The following is an 8,403-nucleotide window of genomic DNA, read 5'->3' on the forward strand; positions in this document are numbered from 1 at the left end:
TCTTCATGAACTGCTCCAGCATGGGCCCTTTCCAGAGGGTGCAGTCCTTCAGGAATGGACTGCTCCAGCATGGGACCCCTGCAGGGGCACAAGTCGTGCCAGAAAACTTGCTCCACCATGGGCTCCTCTCCACAGAGCCACAGGTCCTGCCAGGAGCTTGCTCCAGCATGGGCTTTCCACAGGGTCACAGCCTCCTTCAGGGCATGTCCACCTGTTCTGGCATGGGGTCCTCCGTGGGCTGCAGTGTAGATATCTGCTCCATCATGGACCTCCACAGGCCACAGGGGGACAAACTGCGTCACCATTGTCTTCACCGTGGGCTGCAGGGGAATCTCTGCTCTGGCACCTGGAGCACCTCTTCCCCCTCCTTCTTCACTGGCTTTGGTGTCTGCAGAGTTGTTTCTCTCACATATTCTTACTCCTTTCTCCCCGCTGTTGTTGCACGGTGGTTTTTTTACCCTTTCTTAAATATTTTATCACAGAGGTGCTACCACCATTGCCGATGGGCTCAGATTTGGCCAGCAGCGGATCCGTCTTGGAGACAGCTGGAACTCGGTCTGTTGAACGTGGGGGCAGCTTCTGGCATCTTGTCACAGAAACCACCCCATGTAGCCCCCCTGCTACCAAAACTTTGCCACGTAAACCCAATACAAGGACTGCAAACAGGATGTTGGGTATAAGCTCAATTCTGGAAAACAGGGTGAGAGGATAAGACAAAAGTGTGTTACTCTTTCTCAAAAAATCACCATAAGATTTGTGGTTTGGCTAAGTCTAATATTTTTTAGAAGTATTAAGTCATTAAATGGCAAATTAAATTTTTCAATATGAAGGATTTTCCTACATAGATGAGAACATCTCTATAGCAAGTGTTATGCCCAATGAAAATAAGCTTCATTCCCTTTTTGCTTTTCTTGAGTCCCTTTAAAGTGTCTCTCAGAGAAATTCCAACTGCTACAAACTCTAGCTTGAAAAAGCTTATTCAGAGAGAGACATCATTCCAGTTGTCTTAATCTCAGGAAGCAATCTCCAAGGCTGATATAAAACAGATTTTGAACCAATTGCTATTTTAACAAGTCCATCAAACACACTTATTTACCCTTTCTCCCTGTGTTTACAATTAAACCAATTGATTTTACATTTCCTCTTAAAATAAGAAAAGACTGAAATCACACACTGTGGAATTGAGGACATTTAGGGCTACAACTGCATTTGGGGTGAAGAAGTAAAGAAAGCCATGTAGCTTCTTCAGAAAGCAAGCAGATAAAGGATGGAAGAGGAATAACTGCTACAGTTTCCAAACCAAAGCAAAAATGAGTATCTAAATTATTTCACTTCTACCATTTATGAAATATTAAGAGCTTGAAACCACCAGCAGAACTTTGTTTGAGGCACTTTCAATCACAATCCCTTCAGACCAAAAATCCTGCTGCCTTTCAGAACTAGTCTTTCACACCTCTTTCATCTGAAATCTAGATCTCCAGAGTGCAGCTGTTACCTGAGGTTGATACAGAAGACTGCAAAAGCCAAGCACCACCAGCACAGGGAGATTAAGTTAGCCATAATGTAACAATTCCAGACCAAGAATTTAGGGAATTGGTACTTAATTCTCCCTGTACCTATTATTACTCCCTACTCAACAAGTACTTGCATTTAACATGACATAGTCACAGTTACATGGCTTATCATCTCCTCCCCCAGTCAAATCAGGAATGCATCTACAATTCTGGAATACATACTAATTTATTTGTGGGAAGGTGCAATTCTGAAATGAGCTTCTTATTTAGGCCAGTAAAAAGCCTTCCACTTGAGTAATTAGTCTTAATTAAATTCAAAGTGGACTTTACTATCAATACAGTTGAATGTACACAAATACTCAGCAAGGCAAAGACTTCTAAATATGATTTATTTGCATAAAATATATATTTGAACAGGGCTTGTCTCCAGGCAATCTCTTCCAGTGCTTGATTATCCTTACAATGATTTTTTCCCCCTACATCTAGTTGGAAACTCTCCTGTTTCAATTTATGACCGTATGCTCTCATCCTCTCGTTCTATATCTCAGTAAAAAGCCAATCTCCAGCTTCTCAGTAACCTCGTCATAGGTACAAGACAGCTGTTAGGTGCCTAGAAGCCTTCCCTTCTGTGGGATAAACAAGTCCATTTCCCCCAGCTTCTCTTCAGAGGGCACATAGTGCAACCTTAGACAATCCTTGTTGCCCTCCGGTGGACTTGCTCCAATTTATCAACTTTCTTGTATGTGGGGTGGGGGAAGAGGAACTGCGCATGATATTTCACATAAAGACTAATGAGTGTTGAGTAAAGAAAAATAATCATGTCCCTCAGGTCCACCACATCCTTTTCAGCAGAGCTGCTTCCTAGCCAGCCAGTACCTAGCCTGTGCCATCGCATGGGATTAGTCTGTCCCACACACAAGACTTTGCATTTGTCTTTGTTGAATTTCATGAGGTTCTTGTCAATCTGTTTTGGTCCCTCAGTGACAGCCCTGCCTTTTATCAAATCTATAGAATCTCTCAGTTTGGAGTCATTTGCAGACGTGAAAAGGGTTTATTCCACCTCCTCCTCTGGATCAGTCATAAATATATCAATAAAGATAGGACCCCCAGAGAGACCCCTGAGGATCTCCAGTTGTAACCAGCCTCCAGCTATAGTACAATCACTTAACAGCTACCCTTTGAGCCTTATAATTCACCAAGTTTTTCCCTTATCTAGCAGACCATTACACTGGGGATGATGTCCCTTCCTGAATACAAAGATGCTGTGAGAGACGGTGTGGAAAGCTTTGCTAAAGTCAAGATAAATTACATCCAGTGCTCTCCACTCATCTAATAATTTCATCAGAGAAATCAACTAGGTTTTTCAAACACATTCTATACTTAGTACGTATATACTATCTATTGAGTATATGTAGTTGATGTGTGAGCCACATCAAAATGATATCAGCCAGCACTTTTAGCAGCCCACTCCCCCAAATGTGTACCATCTGGTACATCGACTTGAGTTTTCTCAAGAAATCCCGGACTCAATCCTTTTCGACTACTGGTATTTTCTCTCCTCCTTCTACCCTGTGCACAGGCTTGTGAAGTCTCTTAGCTCATGCACAATGTAGTTTATTTATTCCTAAAGAAATGTTTTTGGGTTTTGTTTTGGATTTTTTTTTTTTTAAATACATTATTATCAAGGGCATTTTTTTTGTTGTTTTGCTTTGTTCATCTGAGCTACTTTTAATCAAGCTCTAATGTCACTGGAGAAATTATTGAACAGATTATACTGGACTATGAACTAGACCATGTTTTCATGTTCACAGTAATACTGAACAGGTAGAGCCACCTATTAGAACAAAACATATTGTTTAGGCAGCTCTAGGTTTGCAATGAAACATCTTTAGAAAAATAAACATGCACAATTTCTTTACACCTGGTTACAAGTTTTTATTTTGAAACTCTAATGAGAACCAATGTTTGTAAGATTCTTCTGTTCAGAATGGAAGAAAACCTAAACCTACTGTCTGTAAGAAACTTCAAGAACCTAACTCTCTATTCTTTTTCCCCCACTATTCTATTCATCCCATGTTATGATGTTTCTCAGATCTTACACCTATGGAAGCTGCACAGAGTAGTGCATAGCTTATTCTCCCCTCCCTACCCTTTCCATCAGCCAGCCGAACTTGGTAGATTGGATACTATGCTTCACACACCTAGCTCCACTAGGACTCCGAGTCCAAAGTAAACTGAGACTGATATTTGGATCTTTTAAAAAAATTCCTCACCTCTTCATTTTAAAAAAACCTAAGCTGTTAACAGTTAAAAGGAAATGTTCTCTCACATATTAGTAAGACGTCAAAAGATACAAAGCAGAAACCAAGAAGTTGTTAGTTTCTTGCACAGAGGAGGGACATCAGAAGAGCCATAACAGGAATCCTAGGGGTTGTGCTATTCATCTTATTCCCAAATTATTTCAAAAAGGGCTTGGAGAGTAATGTGGTAATTCAAAGTTATCTATCAGAATAAAAGCTGAAACCAACTGCAAAGAATTACAAAACAATCTTGCCATCTCTAAAAACTAGTCAAGAAAACATTATATGAAATTCAATGTAGATAAATACACAAAGTGATGCACGAGATCAATCCTCACTTTAGATACACAGTAATGAACGTGACACGTTGCTACATCTTAGAGTTATTCTAGACAGTTTATGAGCATGTGAACTTGATATGCAGTAGCATAAAAAAATGGTAGAAATTTTTAGCAAAATAATAAGGATTGGAACATATATGCAGCTATATTTCTATGTACTACTATATAAAGCTTCAGCCTAATCAACGCGTGAATACTGTGCACAGTTCAGAGACATAATACACAGGCAAGAAGTAAAGCAACTTGTAGCATGCTTGCAAAGAGATCTTTCTCCCAGAATTAAGTTTCTCAGCAGGAGGATAGACATTGATATCTGGATTTTTGTTTGTTTGTTTGTTTGTTTATTTTAATTGCATGCTTATTCATGATACAAAATCTCCTTTTAAAGACAAAGGAAGCTATACACTGAATGACAATTAAACTAATACTACGTACCTCAGCTGTGCACCAGTTCTACACTTTTTCTGAGACTGTACTTAACCATGTAAAAGATATAGCGATATCTCTTTCAGAGAGTCTGGAAACATTGTGATTTATCTTATTTCATCCTTCCTTCCTAGTTCTACAGGAACACAGACTAAGATTGTGGTTTGTTACTAACACAGAATGGCCTACCTTTTCTTTCAGATTCTCTCACATAACATTGATAAAGGCTTTAGAGTAGAGATTAAAGGGCAGAAGGTTTTACAAAGGTATCTTGCCATAGGTGAAAATTCTTACAACTGCTTTATTCATGAGTGCTCAAGACCAGAAATTTAAAAAACAGAAGAGCAGCAAGAAGAAGGGATTGTTTTTGCAAAACAGTAAGATTGAGCAAAGATAAGAAGCATTCCTCATCACTACTGCTTATGATCAAAACTTGCTAAACATTTTTGTTGATTTTTAAGAGACTGAATTTTAAGAGATTGAATGCATTGCCTTTGTGAATAATTTATTTGAGAGGTTGTCAGTCTGCTTATCAAAAATGCTTTTCTTTTATAAGCTCAGTGCTAAGAAGGAGAAATTTTCAGATCAAGTCTTTTCTGTACTAATTCTTGAGGCTGTTATAGTCATAGTAGGAAGAACAGATTATTGGTAAGGAAGGATTACCTAATAAAAATGTTGCGAGGTTTGTATCAAAACATTGTGCTTTGATACAAGATTCAGAAATATAAAATATCTATAAGTGACAATTATGATAAAAAAGGGATGAAACGTTACACAAAAGTCACCTTAAAACCTGTACCTGACAACCATCTTTTCTGCTCTGCAGCTGCAGTAGCAAAACTGAATGAAGAAGACTACATGCATAAACTAGTGACAGGTTGTAAATTATTTTCCTGACTGATGAAGTTTTTACTATGTCACTATATTAAAAATTTATTATTACAGAAGAAGAAGAAGTAAAAATCTACAAAATATATTTCTAAAAAATTAAAGAATTTTTAAATGTAGCATTTTAAATGAATTTTTTTTTAATATTACTTTTGCTTTAAAATTACTTCAAATACAAGACTGAAAATTTTGAAAATATCAAAAGAAATGCAAACAATTGGCTTTTTCTAGTTGTTTCAGAGTATATTTTGATTTACCATATCATCATATTCTTACTAACAGTTTCAATGTTAATGAACCAATACACCTCTCATTTTAAAACAAAACCAAAAACCAACTAACTGGCATTTGTTATTTTGTGTCCTAAAAGAACTTTTAGAGTGTCAAGGAATATATTAAAATAAAGAATCTGTGTTTCAGAATATTTAACAAATTACATTTTTATTTTTAAATTGCGGGGGGGAAAATGTAGAGAGAAAAAAAATGTATTTTTTCTTCCACAAAGCAACCATGGTATTTCACTACTGTGTCCTTCTTAGTGTACTTTAATTTTATCACCTGCAGCTAGCTAAAAGCCTTATATATAACTTTCAGGTATAAAAAAGTCGGTAAAGCTGTAGATACTCCTTGCATGGTGTTAGTCTGAAAAAGTCTGAAAAGACTTTCCCATTGGCTTTTTAGCTTTTCAAATTGTGATTAATATGGAAGTTGACAAGTTAATTCCCAATGGGTTATATTGTTAATGTTCTTTTCTCAGACCGAGTAAAAGAATTTTTGGACACAACTTCCATTGCAATCAAGCATTTATCCACAGAAAATGAGCGACAGGAGAAAACTACAAACACAGACCTCCCTTCAGTTTCCAGCAATTTCTGTACACCCTGTTACTTCTCTTTTTTTGGTGAGTTTTAGATACAAACCTACTTAATTTACACCAAAAGTTTCAGATGTTCCAAGCTAGCTTAAACTCCTAAAGCTCTCGAAAAGAAGGCCTACTACTTTCTGATCAGTATTTTCACTCTTTTCCGAACACCTTCTTTTTAGTTGTAATATCTAACCTAGTTGTAAGTTTCATGTACCTTTTCTCAGCAGCAAAGCTGTCTTAGGAGAACTCTAAACCAAACCATCCATTTCCAACACTCTAACACATTTTCCTTTAGTTTCGTCTATTTGTCTCTTTGAGGCTGAATTGCAAAGCAGATTACTGATGTGAGCAAAGTAACCACCACTCTTGGGAAAAGAAGTGAGAGATATAGTGGTTTGCTGGTCCTGAAGAACTGATGCCCTTCCACTGCCCTCTCTCCTCCAGGCTGTGTTCTCATGCGAATTCCCTTACCTAGCACCGCTGCTTGTCTGACTAGAAGAAACTAATGCATCCACTGATCTGGCAGAAAGCTAATCTAGGTAAGGGAAACGCAAAAAAAGTGATTTTCTGTCAGCTTTAAAATCAAGCTAATTCAGCTGTATGATACACCAGAAGAAGAATATAGGTGTATTAAACAATGTCACCACCCGTCTTCGCAGCAATGAGCCACTGGATTATCTCAGCTATCTGTTTAACTGGAAAAAAAAAAAACAAAAAACAAAAAACAAACACGAAAAGGTGAGAGGGGCAAACAACTAGTATGGGCAGATGTCTCTAAAACTACCTTCCAGGTATGCAGAAGGTACCCATAAGATCTCTAAAGCAGCTATCGTTAACAGCCGTTATTATTTAGATGCATTAATTTGGGTGTACCAGTTTGCATTTTAGCAAGATCTAGAGTAGCAAGCATGTACTTTTCTTCCTGCTACATCCAGCTTTTTCACTTTAGTCTTGGGACCCACTTACCAAGCCTCTATATGTCAAGGATCAGATATCAGCGTGATCTCCCCAAGAGAGCTGCCTGTGCGTTCCAAAGCAGTCTTTGCACACACAGTTCAGCTAGTCCTAAACATCTTCTAGGAGGTAAAATATTATGGATATAAAAAGGAAATATTTTAGGGTGATATACTTTGTTTTATACAATCTGTTGATATGCTTGGAAAGAAAGCTTTCACCTAGCCACATGTAGCTTTCTTCAGTTAACAAAGACTTTTCAAAGATAATCAATGGGCAGAATTCAAATGCCCAGAGGCAATTCATCCATCACCTTTCAAACACCAGAATGTGTTCTTAATTCCTCCAAATGCGTTTTTCTGTATTTCTTTCAATTCTTTATTGTAGTTGTTGTAAGTAGTAAGGAATAAAAGTCGTAATTCAGTTGAAACTCATTTCAAGTTGGTAAAGTGGCCTCACAATGTTTGCATTGGTTACAAAGCCAGCCTGCCATAAAAGGACAGTTTAAAGTGAATGAGCAACTGAGGTTTCAATAAGAAGAAACCACTTGGATAATCAGTAACAGTTCATAGTCAGTGCGAGGCAGGGCTGTTTTGCTTTTTTCCTGTTGAATTTTTTTGACTATTAGTGTTAGTTAAAAGTGTTAATTTCACTATGCTTCAACTTTAATTGAAAAGACATCCAGCTGTTCACAATAATTGAAGGAAACTGACATATCTGTATTGTCAAATACGAATCGTCTACGGTACTACCTAGACAATGCGTCTACACATGTGTCAGGACCATATTTTGAGCCTGAATCCCTTATTTGAGCAGCTATTGTTCTGTATACATATACATAAAAAAGAAGGGTAATTAAAGATTAAGGTGTAATATAGGCCAAGAAAGCATTCAACTCTTTGATGATTCTTAAAAGTGGATGAAAAGGATCAGCTGAGACCCAGGAAAATGTTACCAGAATGTCAGCCAAAAGGCTGCAGTTTATCTAATAAAAATCAGTGCATCTTAAAGTTATCCCAAAGGATGAATAGTCATGAATAAAGCAATATACAAAAATAGAAAAAAAAAAAAAAAAAAAAAAACCAAGGCCAAAAAAAATGTGAGTGCCCTTTTAT

The 8,403-nt window shown here is 37.4% G+C and overlaps 1 pseudogene; it reads left to right on the top strand.

The window, feature by feature from the left end:
- The first annotated feature begins 502 nt into the window (after window positions 1–502).
- Window positions 503–8,403, top strand: part of LOC104078765 — a 12,248-nt pseudogene continuing 4,347 nt past the window's right edge.

Source organism: Fulmarus glacialis, unplaced genomic scaffold (genome assembly GCF_000690835.1).
Source record: "Fulmarus glacialis isolate BGI_N327 unplaced genomic scaffold, ASM69083v1 scaffold4566, whole genome shotgun sequence".
NCBI lineage: Eukaryota > Metazoa > Chordata > Aves > Procellariiformes > Procellariidae > Fulmarus > Fulmarus glacialis.